Below are 23,163 nucleotides of genomic sequence, written 5' to 3'. Positions count from 1 at the left end.
CAACGGTCTGAAGCTGTGAGATCAACAAGAACAACTCTGAGAGCCAATAAATCGGCATTGTGACAAGTGACTATTAATCCAGTCAGATCTGTCGTTATCTCAACCCTTCGTGCCCCACGTTGGGCGCCAAAAAGAACTGTCCTGGTTTAAACCCAGTCAGGTAACTCGTTCACTCACTCCCCCCCTTCTTTCCCTCCCCCTACTCCCGGAGGGATGGAAAGGAGAATCGAAAAGAATGCAACTCCCACAGGTTGAGATAAGAACAGTTTAGTAACTAAGGTATAACACAAATCACTACTGCTACCACCAATAATAACAATGATAAAGGAAATAACAAGGGAAGAGAATACATCATCTCACCACCAGACGACCGATAACTTGCCCCCCTCAGCCCCGACCAAGCACCGACCGATACCTCCTCCAACCCTGCAGTCTCCCAGCCCTTCCGGCTAACTCCCAGTTACATCCTGGGCATGACGTGCTGTGGTATGGAATACCTCTTTGGTCAGTTTGGGTCAGGTGTCCTGTCTCTGCTTCCTCCTGGCTTCCCTTCCTCCTGGCAGAGCATGAGGCTCACAAAGTCCTTGGTCAACCAAAACATCGCTATCAGCTCTGTTCCCAGGCCGAAAGTCAAAACACTGCACTGCACCAGCTACCAAGAAGGAGAAACATGACTGCTACTGCTGAACCCAGGACAGGTGGTAAATGATGGATGGAGTACTCTCAGCAGTTTGGGCATTGCATTTTGCATGTGCTAATCTGTGGAATGCCAGTGTCTTAAGAAAAATTGTTAAAATGTTCGAAAAAGCTTAATTAATGATGGTAATTAAAAAGGAATTGTTTGTTCATTAAGGTTTGCAAGTGAAGGTTCTGCTCTAGTGGCAAGGAACTTGTGGAGTATTCTTATTTGAGATGGTTCATATTGGAATAGAGCAGATTCCCTTATTTGCCACCAGCTTGCAGATTACAACACAGATATGAAAGCAGCATCTGCGGGTAGTACCTGTCCTTCTATGGGAAGCAAACTTCCATCGCTTTGGGCCTTAGCCAACACAGAGGGACAAAAGCTTCATAAAGCAAGAGAAGAGTCACATTGTGTTTCTGACCTGCTGTTCAGTTTCTGTTCTGGTTGCAGAGTTGCTTAGCTATGCATGGCTGTTCTGCAGGACATTTTGCAAGGTACTGTGTTGATAAACTGTGAAATCAAGTTGCTGATAATCCTGGGGATGTTTAGAAATGCCAAAGATTCAAAGGATCTTCAAGTATCAGAAAAAAATGTGCTGATGCAACTTACTTATATTTTCATTGGCATTTCTTATAATCCCAGTGTGTTCAGTAATTTAATTTCTTGGGCCATAGGATGATGGATTGGGCTCTGGATGAGGCAAGTGCTGGTGGTTTGCCTGGATCCAAAAAGAAAGTAGAGGAAAAGCATCTTTTTCATCCTTTAAGCCAAAGCCAATTGCAACCACTGATTTCATCAGGAAATTACTGGTAATGTCAGGAGGAACTCTTGGGACCTTCCTTCCCAAAACCACCTTTGCATTAGAAGCAAATAATGTGTATGATGGGGATATTTTTTCATCGATGTGTAATTTCATTTCACAGAGTTTCTTGTATTTCATTTCCTGCTCTTCCTTCATTCATTCCGAGTGGAGAACACTGAATGACTATCCCTGCTTCTCTGTACTGCAGTCGCGCTGCCTCCTTTGTCCGACTAGGAGCGTGGTAAGAAAACTTGAGCCCTGCCTGTTGCTGTCTGGAGCAGAACTGAGGCAAGGAGCTGCCCAGGTGGATGCTGAAGCTGGTTGATGCTTGCAGCAGTCTCCCTCTTGGCAGAGATTCTAGTGCTTTGTCAAACTGTCTGGCTGCATCAGTTAATTGCTTGTTATAAAGTCCTATCAGAGCCCTTAAAGTTTGCCATGCACTTGTTAATTTGATTCTTTGAATAGTTTAGGAGTCCTCAGTTGTGCTGGGGTAACACAAAAGCAATGTCGCAATGTACCTGCAGCATGCCTGCCAAAGGCAAGGATAATTTGTGTTGCCACCGCTATTGATTCTGTGTGCGACAGTTAGACTTGAAAGATAAAGAGGAAATTAAGCATAACAGAGTGATAATAGAATGATCAATGCTGCTTGCTGCAGACTTTGCATGTGCATTGACAAGGAAGATGTTTTGCCAATGCTAGCCACAGACGTGTAAATGAGGTGATAAGTCTTATCTGAAATACAAAGCTAAATAGAAGTGGCTAGTATGGTAGAATTAACATTGGTGCTTTAGTAACAAAGTGAGAAAAACAAGAAAGATGAGATGGTGTCCTAGACTTTCAGGAAAGCACAGATGGTTCTGGTCGCTGTCACGAAATTCCTTTTTCTCAGTATGTGAATCATGGTTCTGTTTTCTTTCACAAATATTGAGTGTGAAGAAAGAATTAGCAGGGAAGTCATTTTCCTCTGGCACTTGAGTAGCCTGGCTTGTAAACCAGAAACCTGTTGTCATAAAAGCTCTTTCTTCTTATTAAAAGACTGCTTTCAGTGGCAATAAAGACATCAGTTTGGGATAAAATTTTGCTTTTCAGTGGGATATTCTATAGAAGGAACCTTCATTCAATACAGCATTTGTGCTGAGTATCATGGGCCTCAGATTCATCTACTAGCAAGTCTTTTGGTCACCAGAATGTTTATGAAACACTGCTCTGGGGAGGAATAATTCTGTGCCTTGCCTTGGGAATCCTCTGCAGTCAATGGGATTGGTTTCTATAGCAGTCATGTTTGCAAAACTCTTATCTCCCATCCTTACATGTATATAAGAGTTTTAGTGTCACTCCAACTAAGCTATTTTCAGCGTTCTGACTTGCTGCAAAGACTAAGGGATGGATTTCCACATCCTGGCCTTTTTTTTTTCACAGCCAGTGATGTACTTATTCACAGCATCTAAGCCACTCTCTGAAATGTTCGTAGCTATTTCCCTTAATAACATCAGATAATCTCGATAATGGGATTGCCTTATCCCAATCACAGCTTTAAAATATCTTGTGGTGTCAAAATTTCATTATTTTAATCTTCTATTTTCCACTTTATGAACTCTTTCAATTCACTGTGGCTTTTCTACAAAATTACATTACCTACCAGTGGCTTGTGTTAAATTTTTTTTAATATCCTCCAATATTCAGTATCTCTTAATACACAATTTTGTTCTAAAATTGCTTTTCCACATAGTAAACTTTTATTTCTTGTCATTACTGTCCATTCAAATGCAGTTCCATTTACCTTTGTTTTTCATTTAATGTTAACCTCAGGTTAAAGCCATTCACGCATCAGTCACCACTTAGCTTTAAATCTGTGTAGATACATTTTATAGAACTTTTAATTTAGTAGAAAGCCATAATGAATCGTAGCAGTCTTCTAACCCAGAGTGACTGCAGCAGCCTGACCACTACCTGAGCAATTCTATTAATGATTTAGATGATAATAATTACATCATTGTTGGTGCTCTGAAATTGGCAGTCTTTGTCAAAACATGTCGTTTTGAAGCAAACAGGAAGGAATTGATATTTGGGGAACCGTTTGAATATGGAGGCCAATCGCCAAAATCCAACAGTTTTCAGAGATTATTGGAGTTTCAAAAGCCTTGGATAAATAGGAACTTTTCAGAGTGCACTACAATGAATTGGGCATTCGGAGAGCATCAGTGGTAGGTAGTAAGAATCTCACCCAAAAATACAGTCTGACGATCCCATATCTTTGAAATGAGCAAAAAATAAAGTACATCAGAAATCACATTAGGTAGATGACATACTTTAACTGAACTGAGTCCTCGAAGAATTAGTCTGGTGATTATGGGAAGACTACAGCTGAGTGTCTTTTTAAATCAGGTAATTTGAAATTAAGTCTCTTTTCTTTACCTGGTTAGTAAAGTCCATTGTTCTGAGTTTATGGCTCAGGTTGCTATCTGATGTTTAAAACAGCATTTCCCAATGTGTCCTGACAAGTTTAATGTAATTTTAGACCCTTTTATTCTTGAATGCTGAAATTGCAATGAGATTAGGAAGCAGAGTGATTAAAATGAGTTTCCATTGCTAAAAAAAAGGTATTGGTAGATAATTCAGACTCAAAAGAGAAAAAAATTAGATGACTAGAAGGCTGAAAGTAATCCATATTGAGAGACTGCTCGCTGTGCAGAGCAAGCATGGAGCATGGACTCCAGCTTCATCAAGCTGCAGTTCCCTTTGCTTTCTGATGATATGCCAGATGTAACATGAATGTCTCCCAGGTCAAGTGTTGCTTGATTAAAATGAGTTAGCGAAAAGAAATGTGGCGAGGGCTTGCCATGTGCTGCTCTGTGCACCTCACCCTGCCTGCCAGGCAAACAGGGAGCAGAGCTATTATTCAAATAGCAGTGATGTGAGATTTAGGTTTTTCAGGTCCCTGCCTTTTATACTCTCATAATAGAAATCATTAAGGACCCAATGAAATATTCCATTTATCACAGTAAATTTAGGTGACTGGTGACATTAAGTGCTGTTATGGGTCTGGGTCATGATTCCTGCCAAGCAGAGTCCCGTTCTTACTGAGTGACTATGCATTAACTCAGATAGCTAGCTTACTATCTGTCATAGCTGTTGAATAAGGCCCAGTTTTTCTAGCAACAGGGTGAGTAGGAAAGTGATCAAGGGAATTTTTGGCCTCTTGCATCTGAGGATGAATTCAGGATCAAGTCTTCATGCTTTTGCTTGGGTAAATCAAAAGTGATTAAGCTAATTCAGCTTTTCCAAATTGCACTTTTCTGCTTCTACACACAGGCTGAGGCTAGCTCCTATTTATTCACGCTACCTGTGTGCCTAAGAAAAAGAAAAGAAGAGGAAGGCATCTCTGAAGCTACACAGTGATGAGGTTACAAGGAAATTACTTTTCTAACTAGAAACATGCAGAATTATCACATACCATTAAGTGATTTTCTCTTCTTTCGCAGGGTTTATGTCCAATCTGTCATGGCAGTCTTGCTCTGGAATTCTAATGAATCTCAGCCTTTGACTTCTCTCCAGACAGGTTTTTAGCCTGACAGCCAAAAATCAGGTAGCTTACAGCATAAATTCACTACCTTGAGTTCCAAGTATTGGCTTTACAAAAGAATTTTACAAATTCTTTAATCGTTTAAAATAATTAATATTTATTGACAGTAGATACAATGCTTCAATGTACAGTTTGGCTTGATGTATTTGATAGCTTGAAACTAGCTGCCTTCCAAACTTGCAAGTGCTTATTCTGCTGCATGATCCTTGTGTCTATAAGCAGTAGCCTGCTCCTCTTCCTGAATGAGGCAGGTCAGTTTTAAAATCTGAGTTTAGTCCTTTTAATCTGGACTCAAATGCATGGATAGAAGTTAATTTGTTTGTTTAATTTGGTAAACCTCAGGCTTCTGTTATTATAAGACTGCTGTTCAGAAATAATAAATTCATGCATTTTTTTCCACTGAAACACTGACAAGGTATAATTATATCATGATTTATTTTGCCACCTTAAGACCGGAAACTGAGATATTTGCTAACACAAAATTAGAAACCAAGGAGAGTAATCAGTCATTCACAACTATGGAACTAATTTTTTCTGTGTCCTTTTAGTAGCCTGAGTACAGAATAACCCTGTTGTTATGACCTTTGACAAATGCAGAGAATAAAAGTCAGGTTTCTTGATTTCTGATGCCCTTTCACTCTAAGCTTTTTAATGCACCTCAGCCTGAGTAACAGTTATAAGCAGTAGTTCAGCCTTTCTAATACAAAGGATACAAGTTACGAGGGGAAATTATGATCATTTGGGACCCCAATTACTAACCTAAATGGGAGCACTGGACAAGGCATCCTCCAATTCTACCATTTACTTCCATGTGGATATGGCACATTGGTTAGATTCATCTCCAAAAGCTACTGGTTGTGTATGACTGTGTTTGGTTTTGGGGGAGGTATGTGTTACTGGTTTTTGCCCATACTTTCCTCTTCTCCAGGCTATGCTAGGCATTCCTGGTTGACAGCTGTCCTACTGTGTGTTTTAAGATCCCAACCAGTCGTTACAACTTGGGATGTAAACTTCTCATGGCATTTAACCATATGGAAATGCAGCAATGTTTTCAGGATAAAAAACTGCCCACCCAGGAACTGTTAATGTATAGAGAAACAAGCTGATTTGAGAAAGGACAATTACTATGTCTCTGAAAATATCATCCCTATTTTCAAGCCTAAGTTTTCAGGTACCTGTAAGTCAGTATGTAGAAAATGATTTTTCATGACTAATTTATGTTTAGTAAGAAGATCATAAAATTCTCCAGATTCTGCATTCTTTTAATTTCCATCTGTCTCAGAGCATAACTCTGCCTTGTGTGCTTAGTTAACAGAACACTTAGCTACCTCTCTTCATAATTCTTGACATCAACAGTCAATTCCTCAGCTTCTTTATTCAAGTGAATGGTAAGCCTAGAATATAAAATACAATGGAATCAGTGTCAACCAAAAATGATTATTTAGTGAAAATTTAAGTAACCGAGCAGGCAGGAAGCCAAATCTGAATCACAGAATGCCAGCTCCTGAGAAGTAATAGACATTTCCTTAGATTTTCCGCAAGTCACTGCAAACACACATTTTGGGAATATGCATCTGTGAATGTGAATAAAAATTTCCCACTGTGTGTTTTTTGACATATGTGTGGCAGGATCTAGGCCCTACCTATCAAATATCGGCATTTTTCATTTTGTTTGCATTTTGGCCAAAACACCCTGGAAATGGTGCTGTGTCTACCTTTGATTTCAAGGTGGAATTCACTGAAATTGGAAAGATGCATGTAAGGCTGAACACATCTTCCACCTTCCAATTTTGGGTCAGTTAGGAAAGTTATTTTCCAGTGGGAGAAAAAACCCCACCAACTCTGCCATTTTATTCAGGCTACAGGAGCTATTAATCCTCCAAAATGGCTGTTTGCAAACAGTAACATCTGCTAAGTTCTTCTTCATTCCTTTTTTTCATCTGGCCTGCCCAGAACATGGGCACAGATGTGCTCATCCCTTATTCTTTTACAGATGCTGCTTTGGCAAGTGTCACTGTGGCAACGTCCATCAAAAATGTCTACTCAAGAGAAACATTTGCCAGGTCTGCCTGCCAGCATGAGCTGAATTATCTCACTGAGGATATAATATAGTTTGTCCTTGCCTCTCCCTCTCAAAGATAATCATTAGGGAGCCGTAGAAGAGCTGATAACTAGCCAGGACTGACTTGCAGCAGATGCTAAATATTGTAACACTGATAACAGTTAATTTTTAACTGCAAGATCTGAAACTGTAGAAACTTTATTAATTTCTGAGAAGTGGTTATTCTGATTTTAAGGGACTGGATAGAGGAACTTGTGGGAACAGAACAAGCCAGTAAGTGAATATATGATCTGATTGATAAACATTCTGTACTAGCTGCTAGCCTGGAGTCTTACAAGTTTAAAGCTAGCTCACACTCCCACATTTAGCAGTGCTTAACACAAGACCTGGCTGAAACTATGGATCAGTAAGAGGGCTTTTATGGGTTTACTGAACACTGATTTGGTTCATATTTCTTGAGAAGAGGTACAAGGGAACATTAAATCAGGTTCCATAAGTGGAATACACAGGAGATGGGGAGAAAAGCAAAACCTAGGAAAGGAAGAAGAGTTTTTGATCTTCTTATAATTTGCCTAATTGAGGTGAATGTTTCATGTACCTTATTTCTGGCAAGTAGTCTTAACATTTTTCTCCTGCAAGATACCACTATCTCTGTCTTGTCAATCTATGCCGAGTTTCAGTCTCAAAGGATAGCCAACTGTGCGCTGCAAGGCTGACAAGAAATATTAATTCAGGAAGTCTTAAGTTGGTTCTTTTATTTTCCAGCATAGTTCAACTGAATGGGAGGCACTGAGCAGACCTCACAACCCAGCCCTGCTGCTTCCAGTTTCTTAGCAGATCATTCCATCCACATCAGAGCATCTTTGAAGGCAAAAAGTGCCCAATACCAACTGCTGGGTCCAGACCTTGCCGCAGGAAAGGTCTGACCCCGGAGCAGATGAGCAGGAGCTTCATTTCCAGCTGTCAGGGAGCTGTTCCCTCTGAGGTGCCTTTGATCCCAAGGAGAGGCATGAACTGATGCATTACCGTTAAGAGAACTAATTTCGGCAGCTGCATCTGTTTAATTGGGTCTCTCAGCAGAACATGACTGTAAGAGGGAGCCTGGAGGGAAGTAAGAGATCACTCAGGTATGAATTGCAAATGTTTAAAAGCTTCACTCACCCCTGGATAAATCCTCCCAGGAGCTGCAGTATTTGTGCAACTGCTATTCCTGGGCAATTTACACTTGGATGGGAAGATTCTTCTAGTTCAGGAGATCATTTAATAGAAGTGTACAAGAGAGCTACTTAATACGTGACCTTTCTCTGTTGTGATACTAGATATTTTCCAGAGCTACTGAAGATATTTGGACATTTCAAAGGCTATTTTAGACCATTTTCATAATTTTCTGCATAAGTTGAGCACTAAATTCCTGGATATTTTTATTGATAGCTGTTAAAGGTCCTTTAAATACTAAAACTCTCTTTAAAATGTCTTTAAAATGTAAAAAAAACTGAAGCCACCTTTGAAAATCTTAAGTATTGTGTAGGAGGCATATCCATTGCTCTCTGTTTATGTCTTATGTTACCAAGAACTGTGTCATTGTTATCTTTTACCTGTTTATCAGAGTCCTGATTGATTGCCACTGATATTTCCAATGTAGAAGTTGGTGAGAGATGCTGCTAAAAGTGTAATAGTTAAACATAAAAGACAAACCTAATGCAGAGCAGTATTAGGAGGTTGACTCTAAATTCACCATCTTTCTCATATGAACAGTTAACATTACTTAAATGTCATGCTGAATGAAAACTCATCTATCTTTTGAAGAATGTGACATTGCTGCCTAGTCAAGGATAACCTGGATATAAACTTTTCCATCAATATGATGATAGTACATTGTTTTGACATTTATAAACAGAGTTCTAAAAGCTAAGACTTGGACACGCAGCTGCTTTGGATTAAATTTACATACCATCATGAAAGCACAAGAAGAGAATAAAGAGGCACTTCTTATAACCCCTAATAATTTGATTTCAGGTTTTTCATCCAAAACTCTAGCTGTTATTCTTTTCTGAGAATAATTGAAGGTTGGCAGCACTTGCAGTTCTGTGAAAGCAACAGTCCTTGTAGTAAGGGACTTTTGGTACAACACGATGTGTCAAACTGATCTCCTTATTCTCTTAGAATGTGTCCTACAGCTGATAAGTCTCTGATGGGAACTTAAATATGCTTTATACTGTGTATTCAGGTTAAAGTAAATGTTGATTCTGCCAGTAGTTTTCTTTAAAACGTTTTTCACAGCATTTTGTTTCTCAGTGGTTTGCTGAATACCTCTTCAAACTTAGCAGCAACCTGACATGTCAACCTTTGTGTTGACTCTGACCCGCAGTGCAATAAGAGTTGCCTGATTCATAGAAAAATTCATTATTACTAGTGCTAAGCTGTCAAAAACATGAACAACACTTTTTCCTTCCCGATCCATCATGTTTTGTAACACAGTTATTGAAAGCTGCATTCCTCTGGGACAGGTAGATGAGGAAGTATTGTGGTTGAGAAAAACTTTGTCTTACCAATTCAGAGAGGGAGAAGCCAGCTTTTGGGAACCTGCATGCTGTGAATTCTTTTTCCTGAAAGAGAAACAAAGCATTTTGTCCTACTTTTCCAGAGATTAGCTTTTGTTTAATCTTCCAGTCTTCTGGCATTCTGAATCACTGACTACTCTAATAACATGCTAGTTAATCCTTATGAAACATGTAGTGATAGTTCAGCCTAAGAAATAATTCATGTTTTACTGCTGCCAGATAAAAGCTTATGTTAAAATTTGTGCTGTTACAGGGAAAAGAAAAAGAAATGTGTGGAGGGGGTTTGTCTCCTCAATTTTATGTTTTGTTTTTTTTTCAGTGAACTTCCTAATCACAGTGTTCTCGGGTTTTTCAGGCATCCTCAGTGTTAGATAGCCAGTCCTTACTGGGTTTCATTTTATATTCTCTTAGAGTAGACCAAAGTTCTGCCCTTCCACTTCATCAGTAAACAAGTAAGAAAAGGAAACTTGTTAATTACAGGTGGTGTTTATGTTGAAAGATCTGATCTAGCTGCACATAAATCAACAATTTTAATTGTCTGGGGACAAAAAACAGCTGTATGGTAAAAACCAACCGACCAAAAATCTATAAATAGAAAAAATTTGCAAAATATCACTAGTACTTTTTGTTGATTTGAGGAAGGTATTTTTTGAAGACAGTTTGTGACAGAAATGTCATATCAGCAATTTCTCTTAAAGGCATTTCAGTAGTATTATGCTGGTTCAAGAAACGTATTCCTAATCTGCCACTTTCTACTCACTTTCTGCATTAAAAAAATTCCAGGTTCCATAGCAGTGATCACACAAACTGTCCAAAAGGTAATTTTAAGTCAGTTTAAAAACTAGTAGGCCGACACCAAATGCCTCATCAGACTGAGGTGCATACTGTAAGCTGCTGTTCTTGGACCTGCTGTGCTGCTTCATGCTTGGTATGTGATACTGAAACAGCTGAGGGGCTTTTCCAATACATTAATACGTAAAGAGCAGAGAATTAGAGAGTTGGGTCAGGACTGAGCTTTATAACGTTAAGTCAGCTGTCAGCTTTGGCTTTTAGCTGCAATTTCTGGAAGTCTTGTATGATGCTCTCCCAGAGTTTGACTTTTCACTTGTTGTCAATAATGTGATTAATGATTTTGCAATGTTCCTGAAGTTGGGAAAATTTACTTCTTAAATAGTACTAATGAACACAACGCTTCTACTGTTAACCTTACTGTATATTTACTGCTGTCAGGAGGGAGGGGAAGTAGTCACATTGTTTTGTTGGGTGCTTGCCACACAAGATGTGGCCTTGATGCTTCACAGGCAAGTTGGGGCAGTAGTGAAAATAAATGAGACCTGGTGATGACAAGCATTAGGGCTACAATTAAAGCCATATTTCAAAAGTGTTTTTTTGGCAATGAGACAGCTCTCCTACACTGTACGTGTTCCAGCCCAGCTCCCTGTGCATGTTAAGACTTGCCTTCTTAACCTTGTCCACTGGGCTTCATTTTTCTCTTTTTAATTTGCCTCCTTCAGCACTTCCCACTGGCTCACTTGCTAGCACATCCTGCTGAGACATTTAAAAATAGATGGCTGAAAATAAGAACATTACATAAAAATGTGAAGCTCTGAAGACACATGGAAAATGTTCATAATAAATCATTCTTCTTCCTTTACCTTTTGCATTGACTGTGAACTATTTGAGCAGACATCTTAATTCTTTCTACGGGTAATACACTCAGTATACAATGTTGCTGGACCTCTAGATAACTAGTGATAAGTAGTCATCTTAGGGCTTACTGTGAAGAAAAAGTCTATAAGCCAGACCAGATGATCAAAATCATGTATTTGGGGGCTCCCAGTTCAATGGAATCATATTTATGTGTGCCTGTCAATGTAACATGGTACAGTAATAACAACTGTGTTCAAGGATAATTAAGAAATTTATGCTGTTCTTAAAATAGCATTGGATATCACACTACTCAATGTAAAACCAAGCCATTGTCAAAAATAAATTTAATGTAATACAACACAATGAACTGAAGTCTTTTAAACATGGCATTTAATCTTTTGCCAATGTAAAGGTACAAGCTCATTTTCAATATTCCCTATTTTCCTAGTGCTTTTACATTACTAACTTGAATTCTTTTGGTTTTTTTGGTTAGGTTTTTTAATCTTGTTTACTTCTGTTTAATTTCAGCTGAGCTTTATCTGCAGAGAAAAGGCTGACGTCTAAAGATCAATTCATTTTGTTATGTTTCCTTCCCACCTACCTTTCCAAGTTTCAGAGGGGTCAGGAGTAATTTGTTTGCTTTTTTTGTATGCTTGCACACACTATATTTGCAATTGTAAATGACAAAATATTAGCATGATTTTTAATACTTCTGTAATTTGGTTCACTTCCTCTGATACATAAAAAGAAAGAAGTAATTTGTTTCACCAGGAGCTCCCAGGTAACTTTTGAGCTATTAGTTAGAGCTTTCAATCTGGAAAGGCACACACCACTAATCAAGTCTGTTTGCTTTTTTTACTGTGAATTCTTTGTGAAGGAAGGTCTGTTCTGAGAGCTTTCTGTGACTGATGCATCTGAACTGTGAAAGGAGCTGGTATAAGGTCCATGACAAAACCTGCTGCCTTTTATAATGGAAGCAAAAAAGCTGAGTTTTTTAGAGTGCATAACACTGTGTTCTTCTGCTGCGCTGTGTCATGGGAAAATCAATGTCTCATTTTTTCCTCCCTAAGGATATTATCTTCCACTTCAAGATATGTGTTTGTATATGTGCCAGCTAGAGCTTTTCCCTTTCTCTTCTTTCTTTTGGTTGCTTGCAGAACTTCACAAAGAGACATAGAACCGCAGTAAGCAAATAATTTGTTGTTAACTAATCAGGCTTGGGGCTAAAGGCAAGCTTGGATCATTATAAATGCTGAGGAACAGCAGCAGCTTGGGCCTCATGTAAGGTTCAGATGCCTGGGGCTGAGTGGTCAGCATGCTGGCAGTCATAAGATTATCCGCTGTTGGAACTGAGGCTGGAGGATGTAAGGGGGGTTTCTCTGTCAACTGGTAAAGGTAGAACTAGTTTCTCTTGTTTTATTTATTGGTTGTAGGGCTTCTTGTATCCCTTCTGAGTGCTGGAGGAAAACATTGCATACAAGTTCTCTACAAGGCATTTCTGCTGAGGTAAGCTGAGGTGTTTAATTAGGTTAGGGCTTGAACATATTAGAAGTAGACGAAAAGAAGGCGTGAAGTCCAGTATGCTGGGATCTGCCATTGCCACTGTCTTTGTAGCTCACCAGAGCTTGTGTTCCTTCAAATCTTGTTTACAGCATTTCTTTCCAATAGGAACCCTGGGCTGAGCAATCTGCCTGATGCCACTTGGATAGTTGTTTGACAAGTTACTGTATTCTGGGGTCAAATCATGCTTTTGGCAATCAGGAGTTCCACTGAACTGTGTCAATCTATCTACTATGAATTAACCCCTACACGTGCAGCTAAAGGCACACATCAGAGGCAGTTGGTTTTCTTTGCGTTGCTTGTAATATATGGAATAATCATACCTGACTCTGAGTACTCATGCTGACTCCTTAAATCTTCTTTTGCCTTTTTTCTTCCCTTAACACTAGAATACATTCCTGACTTCTGGGTAAACCTAAATAAAACTTAATGTTAATTTTCAATCTTCTTGCCTTCATGCTAAGTTGCCCAAGATATCTTACTTTTAATTTCACAGTTCTCAGAACCTCAGGGCAATGCAGCACCTGTAAAGTCTCAAGCCTTTGTGTCTATATTATGTCTCGTAGTAAATTATGTCTATAGTCAGGAATGACTGCCATGGTCTGCTGAGCTTAGAAATGTTCTCAGTGTTATGTGGGTTTCTGTAACTTTGTCATGCAAAGTATCTCACAGATGTGGTTTTGCTTTCATTACTTCTGGTGGGAACAAGGCTCAGGTAAAAGGAGATTAGAGAAGGGATATATGAAGACAAAAACATTACAAAGACCTCTACGTGATTGTGGACAGGCAGGGTAAATCTGAGCATTTAGAATATGAAAGGATCGTAACTGAGAAAGGAACTAGAAAAGCTCAGGTTGTATTTGTTACAGAAGTCCCTTTGAGTCAGCTGGAAATTAGTGTAACAAGGAGCTTAGTCCGCAGAAGGAATCTGACAATTGTCATTGAGTTGTACAAGATGCATGATTGAAAGCAGGGGAGGGATAAGAGGTGCACTGAGGAGGAGTATGCAGCAGCTAAAGGCAGTTGTAAAAATCACTGCCATACTGTGTTGCCTAAGGCTAGAATAGCATCTTCAGTGTCTGCCATCCATGGCTGAATCACTTGTATACCTTGTATATGTCCTGGAGCAACCATCCATAGGGCAGCAGTGCAGGAAGACAGCAGGAATACCCCATGCTTCGTTTCCCTCTAGAGAGGAAGAGAAGCCTGGCTGCAGGAAGGAGGGGGGTCCTGCAGCACCATTGGTCTGAAGGAAGCAGCAGTGTTAGCCCTGTTATCTCACCTCACCTCAGGGGGCAGGATGCATGGAAGGTGGCAACCATAAGAAGCCACGAACAGCATTCTGGTGATGTGTTTAATGTGCAGGAATACACAGTAATTTTTTTTTTTATAGGATAGGGGTAAATAAATAAAGGATGTAAGTACATTCTCCCAGAACAACTTCCATCTCTGCAAGACGAGGACCCATCTATCTAAGCACTGCATTAGCTGCTCGTTTACCTTGCAGAGTAGTGCAGGTACCACTAGATGGCTGTCGGACTGAAGGTGTGCGTCAGAACCTTTGGAAGAGCACCCAGGGTAGACCCGGATTCAGCGCAGGGCCTTTACAAAGTGCTTTTGAGGTGGGGACTTAACTTTCAGAAAGTTTGGGGCAAGGTGGGAGACTTGGTCATGCTGAATTGGCATTGTATGATGCGAATCATCACTGATAATTATAAATGGGCTGATGTTTTAGCTTGGAAAGCAACAGGTAATGGTAGGACAAGAGGGCTTTAAACTGAAGGGAGGTAGATTTAGGTCAAATATAAGGCAGAAGTTCTTCCCTGTGAGGGTGCCGAGGCGCTGGCACAGGGTGCCCAGAGAAGCTGTGGCTGCCCCATCCCTGGCAGTGTTCAAGACCAGGTTGGACACAGGGGCTTGGAGCAAGCTGCTCTAGTGGAAGGGGTCCCTGCCCAGGCAGGGGTTGGAACTGGGTGAGCTTTAAGGTCCCTTCCAACCCAAACCAGTCTGTGGTTTTGAGGCAGAATGCTCATTGTCTGCTGGGGGATTTAGGCTGGAAGCATCTCTATGAGCTACCAGTGTCAGGTTAATTAAACCCTGATTTGGTAGTTATATGTTGACGAGACAGAGATCCCAGAATCAATAGAGCTGAATCACTGGAGCATTTTCTTTTTTTTCAGCTTAGTGTTATAATTTGGATATCAGCATTAGAAGTGTATCGTAAAGCTGCACTGTGTTAATACAAAATGTTTCTCAGAAGGCAGTAACAAAACAGAGATGTTAAATAAGAAGGGACTCGCACAGTGGCTTGACTTTGGAAGTCCTGTTTGGCAGCTAGTCTTAGGCTCAGATCTGTCTGGAACAGAGCTGGAGCACAGCCCCTGAGGAGTTCGCACATCATCCATCCATGTGTGCTTCACTTTATTGATGGACTGGAAGAGTGGGATAAAATCCTGAACACTGATATCTTAATACTGGCTCAAGACCGAAGTGGTGTTCCTGCAGATTCAGTTAAACTCATCTGGACATTTGGTGCATATAGGGTCATAGAATGGTTTGGGTTGGAAAGAACCTTAGGATCATCTAGTTCCATCCGCCTGCCATGAGGGGCTGGTAAGATGATGCTTCAATGATTTTCTTCAGTCAGTAGAAGTACACTGAGGGACCGTGTTGGGAAGGGAGGCCAATGCAGTGTTAGAGGGGCACTTCACTGCTCACATATGTAACTGCAGGTGACAGCTGGGGAGATGTTAGCTTGAAATCTATCTGCCATGGCACAGTGAATTTACTGATCATCTCAGAGCCTGTGAATAAAAGATGGATTGGCCCATGCAGCACAAAAGGCATGAATGGAGAGAAAGAAAGAAGAAACTGTATCTGTGGCAATCAGTGAGCTGTGGTAATTGGAGTAATTTCTCACAGGGAAACCCACAGATTTGCTGAGGGAAAAGCTCCATTAGTACTTGTTCCCCTAGACCTGCTTCCCTGCTATCTCATGAGACCCAGTCATGCAAATACAGTTCCTTGGGACAATTTCCATGCATAAATTTTAGCAGAGTTAAACTCTCTTCAGAGTCCTCAGCTTTGAAGCCTCTTGACTTACCCACCACATCTTGGAAGAGAAAAACTTCCCGAATTAATACCAGCTTGATTATTCAGCAGGAAAGCAGGAGCAATGAGTGCTACTGCTGACTTGTTATGTACAGGGTGCTCCAAGGCTTTTTGGCTGGTTGATCTTGCTCTCTGAATAAAATGAGAGAGTTGCATAAATATCGTCAGTCCTCAGTGCTGCCTTTTAGTCAGGGTTGAGTAAAGAGCTGTGACAACGTCAGCTTCTCTCAAGTGAGCATGCCCTTAAGGAGCAGGTTCAGCACCTCATTGTAGTTTTAATTGGAGTGTGTTCACACACAACAGCACAACATTTGCCTAATAATGTTTTACAGGTTGGGATATTCCTTGGCATTAGAGAGCCTTTGGTGGCCCTACTGGAAATGGGATTAATCAAGAGCCACATTCCTTCTCTTCCAGTTTCCCACCCAGAATCAGCCACACTGGATGTCTCTAAGGGTCTTATGACGCTCCTTCCCTTTTGGAAATGTGGGTGTTTGGGAGTGTTTGATGTAGCTGGTTTGGAGAGTGCTTGGAATGGTCATGGCAACATCCCAAGTGTTTTTAGGAAGATCAGTGTATACATAAAACTACAGCATACAGTGATAGAAGCATAGACAAGCATGGAAATACTAAGGCTTGTGTTTGTGTCTGGGTTTGCAGTTCTTGCCAGCAGGTCACAGAGATCACAGTCCAACAAACCTGGGGATCCTGAAGTGTTGGTTACCATTGGTGATAAGAGGAAGGTTGATCTTTGTCTTCAGCTTTCTGATTGACTTTTTTACATTTCAGAATCACTTGGTGAAGGAAGAGAATGACAGTGAATGCATTGCAGCAATTTAGAAGTGCTTACAGCCTTATTCTTAACTGTGGTAAATTGCATTAAGTGTATGGATTTGAAGAGTGATACTGATTTACAACACATCTGTGCTGCTTTTTGTTTTCTTTTGCCTTTGGTATCTGAAGCTGAGGTACAGAAGCAGGCAGTGTGAAACATAGAGGTCTTTTCTAATACCAATCAGAATTTGTGTTACTTCAGTGAAATTAAAATATAGTCAAGTATAAAATTTAACTACCTTATCGTAATATTTAGTTGCACTTCTTAGAGTTTTCAGTATACTGGGTGATTCAGTCTCTCTAGACTGTCGAAAAGCCATAGGCACTTAGCAACTCACAACAAGCTGCAAAAATGGGCCCTTAATTTGCTGTTACTTCAACAAACAGTGATTAAAGACCTCCAAACCCGTGCTGCTGACATATTTTGATCTCTGGGGAGATAATCTGAAACCGATTTATCTTTTGTTCTGTGTAGTCTTCTTTACAATATTCTTGCTCTTGAAATGCATTTCTGTGGGTTTTGTTGTTTGTTGGTTTTGGGGGGTGTTTTTGTGCTGCTTGTGTAATAACTCCGACAGACCCTTGGTTACAGTTTTACTCAGAAATGCAAAATTGTGTAGACAAGACGCAGTTTTAAATTCTGGTAGAACACTTTGCAATCTCTGAATCACTTATGCCATAAATCTATTTGACCTTCAGTTTCCCTTAGGTATCTTTGTATCAGTATGAAAGTAGTTTAGTTTGTTTAAGTGTGCGTGCTTACATCGTAATGAGCTGATAGCATTATTTTTATCATCTCTGGAAATGACTGTACTCCTGCAAGCACCATTCAAGGCATGAAGCTATGTATCAGACTCAGAATTACAGATAGGCAAACCTTTATGGTTTTACCGTCTTTTTCCTAAAAATATCCTGCAAAAACATAGTAATTGTGCTGTATGAGCCTATTCAAGTTTATTCAAGTTATTTGCTGAACTGTGTAATATTTTATGCTTTTAATCATGAGTAGCTCATAGCTCTTTCCTTTCTCTGAAGCTTTGAAATTTCCTGGAGTTTGTTGTCTTGTCTTTGAGCTGATTTTTGTGAAATTCTCAGCTAAGTCCCTCAGAGTTAGAGAGGCTCTAACTAATTTGGTGTGGAACTAGGCAGTTTGGACAGCTTCAGGCTAGCTGGGCAAAAAGTAAAACGTCAGACCAATGAAATATATATAATTTTGAGAAGTAGAACCTCAGGGCATAAAGTTTTTTGTTACCTGCTTTGTTGTTCTGGTGAAGATATTTCAAAAACAGTGACTTGCAAGTGAAATTTTAATTAGAAATTTTTAATGGGGTTTTTCTTAAAATACCGTGTAAGACACTAAAAAGACAGTAGAAGACCTGTTGATGGAAGGACATGAAAGCACTCCCTTTGTTTTATGAGTAGTCTCTATTCATGAGTGCGGTCCAATTATCTTCAGTATTTGTCATACAGTACCTTTAAGGTTATGAATTTCAGTAAGAAAACTCTTTAATGAGATGAATTTTTGTGTAGCAAAGCAACAGATCCTGATGTGGGGTTCAAAGTGGGCAGGCAGAAACAAAAGCTGCGATGGAACTAGGATGTACTTGGTCTCCGTCCTGTCTATGTGGGAAGCATTGTGCATCTGAATGTGGAGTTAAGGGCAAATTATTCTGCTGTTTGTCTGAAATGAAGTGAAACATCATTGGATTCTCACAGAGGCATTGTGAGAGCTTCATTGCCCTGAAAGGTCAATATAAATTGTGCCTCATCATCTGCTTTAAGTTTAAGCAGAAGAGAAATTCTGTATAACTCCATTCTGAGAACAGTCACAGTTCCCTGGGAGCTGATGAAAAGAAATTATTTTGAAGTAGCTGAGATAAAACATGTTGTCTTGTAGTTAGTGTCTAGCTGACTAATGACTGAATGCCAGAACTAGCAAGCAGGAAATTTCATAAGATATTGTGACTTTATTATATGCATGCATGGAGTTCTATACTAATACTTTAAGTCCTAATGTATTCATTTAAACACAATTGTCAGTCATGAAGCAGTAGACCTTTTCAATGGAGACTTAAAATTCTAAGTGTTTGTTTCAGGATGATTATGTTTTATTACTTAGTTATGGCACATATTGCTGATGATATAACAGACTATAACTTTCAGAAGTGAAATACCCTAAGGGTCTTCTACAGTCCTTCCCTTGTAGACGTGTTTGATTTTTACAACTGTGTAGATATGGCAGGAATTGAGTATGGAAATAATGAAATCTGAGTTGGATTTTTATCCCTCTTGCTGAATCTACTGTTATATTCTGCTAAAGTGCTCCTCAAACACTTCTTGGTGCTGACAATCCATACCCAGATCTTTACATGAGCTGCTTTGGTACTATTCCGAATGCAGATCTCAAAGTGAAGTAGCTTTGGGTTGGGCTTTTTTCTCTTCTGTGTGAGCCTTTCATGGAGCTCAGACACTGGCATAAGGAAACTACAGAAACACTAAACTTTGGAGAAAATAAGTTTTCTTGAGAACTAGCTTCTGTTGGAAGTACAATGGTAAAGATAGGAACACATGGGGAAGGAAAATGGCTTAGTTGTTTCCCTTCATCATCTTTTCCCCATGAGTACAGTTTTAGTAATCCAGAAAAAAATACATAAAGTAACCTAGAGTATGAGCTTGCATCCTAATATTGAAACCAAGAACTGAAGCTTCTCAACAAGATCTTCAGCCTGTATGCAACAATTGGTTTGCCCAAAGTAGCTGGGGAATTCTGTAGACCTTGATGGAGCTGCATGCTGGGAAAGAAGAGCATTCAGCTCCGTCTCTGTGCTGTGCCTGCTTGGAAAATACAGTTTAATGTCCTGTGCCAGAGGCCAGCAGAGAACCCAGTGGGCATATTGAGTACATCATGTATTCACAACCTTGTTCTCTTTCTTACGGCTTTGCCAGGTATTGTGCCATGGCTAGGACTCAGGGAACTGGTCAGAGCCTCCTTCAGCTCAGATAAGCTGTTGCTACAGAAGCAAAGTAGTTCAGAAGAAATTCAATACTTTCAGTAAAATGTGTTTCAATATCTAGATTTTACCATGCAGAAACCAGATTCCATTTAGGAAACATGAGTATTATATCAGCCTTTTATCAGTTTAACATGTGGCTAATAATTTATTACTTGTTGAAGTAAAAACTTTCTAATGCTCCTTCCGGGAGCACATCTCCTACAGGGAATGTGCTATACTTTTCAGTTCCTTGACCTTCAAGATTTGAATCATTATTTATAGATTACTGCAATGTATTAAAATAATTTTCTGAACAAAAAGAATGGGGGAAAATATCTTTCATTATAAGTAAAATCAGAGGGTAATTTCTGTCAGTACATGTGCTTAATTGTTCAAGATAACTGCAGAATGCTGTTTGGGTATGTTTGAAATAAAAATATAGACCAATGCAAGTTTTAAATACTTCTACTGTAATTTATGCAGAGGATATGTAGTCCACTTAGTGAATTTTTTTGCAGTTTTTTTTGCACCCTAGAATAGTGTACTATTGCCTCCAGTGAGCTTATATGGCTTAAAGAATAAACCTGGCAACTCTGGCAGTCTGGAGTCTGCATCCAGTCACTACTATTTATAAAAAAGTGGGATGACAAGCAAATTTTAGGTGATCTAATGGTAAGTGGAAATAATAAAATACCGAACCTGCAAAATTAATGAGAGTTCATTACTGAAATAATAATATATCCATCTTATGTAATTCTTCCCTACCAGAGAAACTGGGGAAAGTCAAAGAGGAGAAACAGCTGGAGAACAGCCGGGAGGTACAAGGGCTGCAGTGAGAATATGAAACAATCTGCAGAATCCCTATAGAAGTGAGTTAGGTCAAAGCAAAGGTCTTAGCCCGTCAGTGCAATTCCAACATCATAGGAAATTTGCATTTAGTCCTTGATCAAAACCCATTCGCTGTGTTTTGGTTCCAAGTCAGACCAGTAATTGGAAGGGTCCTGTGTTGTGTTTTCATGTGACTCTGCCACACTCTGGTGTCAGAGCAGAGTATCTATCAACTTCCCCAAATAAAGCCGCATGATGAGGGGTTTTGCGTGTCCCTTCACTATACCGTAGGAGTTGTTGCTGCATCAGAGTAGCAATTAGAAGCTTAAAAAGAGATGCAATGCGTTGATGAGGGCTGAACAACATGGGTTCCCCTTGGATAATGAGTGCTGTTCCTCTGCTGCTTCTAGAATTTAGATTCAGGGAAAAGGCTTTGAACTAAATGAAGCGGGATGCCAGGCACCTACACTGCTCTTTTAATTATGTCTGGTTATGAAATGTTAAGATCTTGGCAATAACAATATCTGCTAATTGTAACTGCTTGTTCTGAATTTGTTTCTCAGTTGAATTATACAGCACTAAATGTTCCTCTCAACATATTTTTCCCTCCCTAGTAACACAATGAATCATGAAGGACATTTTCTATGAGAGCTCGTGCAGCTCAGACCCAGCTATAGGAGGAGACTGAGTTGAAAACAGAAATATGTTGAAAGTACAAGCACTCACTTCATTGTTAAACAGTGGTGATTTGTTTGTTTTACCTCCATGTAAAGAACTTACTCCATGGAAGAACTTACACAGGCTTAAATGGTGAGTCAAAGTTTGGGTTGCTGTGAATTCGGATGCATGTTATATCCACAGTCCCACCTACATCACAGAACCTGTTGGATATTAAAGTGGTCTAAGTACTTGGGCAGCAAAAGCCCCAGTATTTTTCCAGCCATCTGCATGTTTAGAACAGTAGCTGGGCTAATTTTCTGTGGGACCGTGTTGAACTAGCTCCCACACTAGTAAGAAAACTGTTATTCTGAAAAAGCAGATCAGTTGCACTACCTGATTGTATTTCCAAAGTGTGTGTCAGCTGGGACAAATAGCTTTTAAAAGACATCTGTTCTACACCAGGGGCTGTTCTACATCAGGATACCTGTTCTAACAGGCACAGACAGCACTGACTTTGGCTCTGCCAGACCAGAAGGGCAGCAGTGGGCTGTGCTGACTGTTGTGGTAGTGTGCAATTGTTTTTCCTAAGGACCTGATATAACTGTGAAGAAATACAGACTCTCCCAGAGAAATGCAAGTAGCAGCACTATGCAAAGGATCCTGGAGTGGTCTGGGTCATGGTCCAGACTGGGGTTGGAATCTTGTCTATTTTACCACCTAAGTAATCTTGCTAAGTAGTCCCACCAAAGTAGTCCTGCTGTAGAGAGTTGTTGGCAAAACATAAATGCTAATTGAGGAAAAGAAAAAATAAAATCATAAAATACAGCTGGACCTATGCATAAACCAGCAGAAACCCTTTGTGTGGCAAATATGAATGCCTGTCATCTAGTGTCGACTTGTTTCAGTTGTGTTGGAACATCCCGTCTATAATCCACTACAGTTTCTGTGGCTTAAATCATAGGGTCAATAGCAAGATAAATCCAAGAGATTAATTTGAGTCACGTGCTCCAAATTGTGCCAACAACTGTGCTTTTCTGTTCTTAAGCTACGCAGTGCAGTGAGGGTAGTATCTAAAACCCAAAACTCCCAAACGCCTCCATGAAATTGCGTAACTCTGCAAGTGGCTGTGTTTGTACATCCACGTGGGAGACGGGTCACAACATTGGGAAGTACCCCTGTGCTCCAAATGGCACTGTAGCATGCAAGAGTAGTGCAGATGGTAAAGGCACATTGCACACCCACTCTCTCCAGTTTTCTTTGGGATATGCTTTATTACATATCTGAGATTTTACTTCCACTTTCTGTTCACTATAGGATATCCGACTGAGAAGACTAAATCCTTGAATGAATCTGAACACAATTGTAAAGGGAAGTGGGAAAAGTAGCTGAGAAGGTTGGAAGAAAAAACAGCAGACTACAAGGGCACTATGTGAGCTGAAGGATCAAATTATGGGGCAAATGATCCCCTTCCCTGTTTCCTTAATTTGGTTTTAAACAGTGTGCTCTGTAGAATGTAAAATGCAACTATTTCTCACTTATACTCCCACTGCCTCTATTCACCTCATTCTTTTCCCTTTTAATGCTTCTGAGCTATCATCTCATTCTCTTTTATCTTTCTTCCAGAGAAGCCATTCACCATTCAGTAAAAAAGATAACACCAACTCTTTTCAATATGGTCAATAAGCTTTTTTTTTTTTTTTTTATTCCTTGTTATTTTTATTCCTTATTATTATTTTAAATTAGTATGTGAAAAAAAGTTTGGAAACTTTTGCTTTCTAGTATGAAACATTCACAGTTTGAATGCCGCAACTACACTTCAAGCAAATTCTCT

The 23,163-nt window shown here is 39.7% G+C and overlaps 1 long non-coding RNA gene across 3 annotated transcripts in view; it reads left to right on the top strand.

The window, feature by feature from the left end:
* LOC130595309 (uncharacterized) overlaps positions 1-22,913 on the top strand; it is a 31,530-nt gene extending 8,617 nt beyond the window's left edge. For 2 of the 3 annotated variants that reach the window (XR_008971295.1, XR_008971293.1), the window contains 4 exons: positions 7,901-8,262; positions 12,780-12,852; positions 21,287-21,482; positions 22,647-22,913. This is a non-coding gene — a long non-coding RNA (uncharacterized LOC130595309). Of the gene's footprint in view, positions 1-1,624; positions 1,729-7,900; positions 8,263-12,779; positions 12,853-21,286; positions 21,483-22,646 lie in introns of those variants that run through there. The other variant, XR_008971294.1, reaches the window with a different exon arrangement.
* The last annotated feature ends 250 nt before the right edge of the window (positions 22,914-23,163 follow it).

This window comes from Pezoporus wallicus, unplaced genomic scaffold (genome assembly GCF_028554395.1).
Source record: "Pezoporus wallicus isolate ANWC-B61680 ecotype Strahan unplaced genomic scaffold, APGP_CSIRO_Pwel_v1 contig_7835, whole genome shotgun sequence".
NCBI lineage: Eukaryota > Metazoa > Chordata > Aves > Psittaciformes > Psittacidae > Pezoporus > Pezoporus wallicus.
This window is presented reverse-complemented; position numbering and strand designations above follow the sequence as displayed.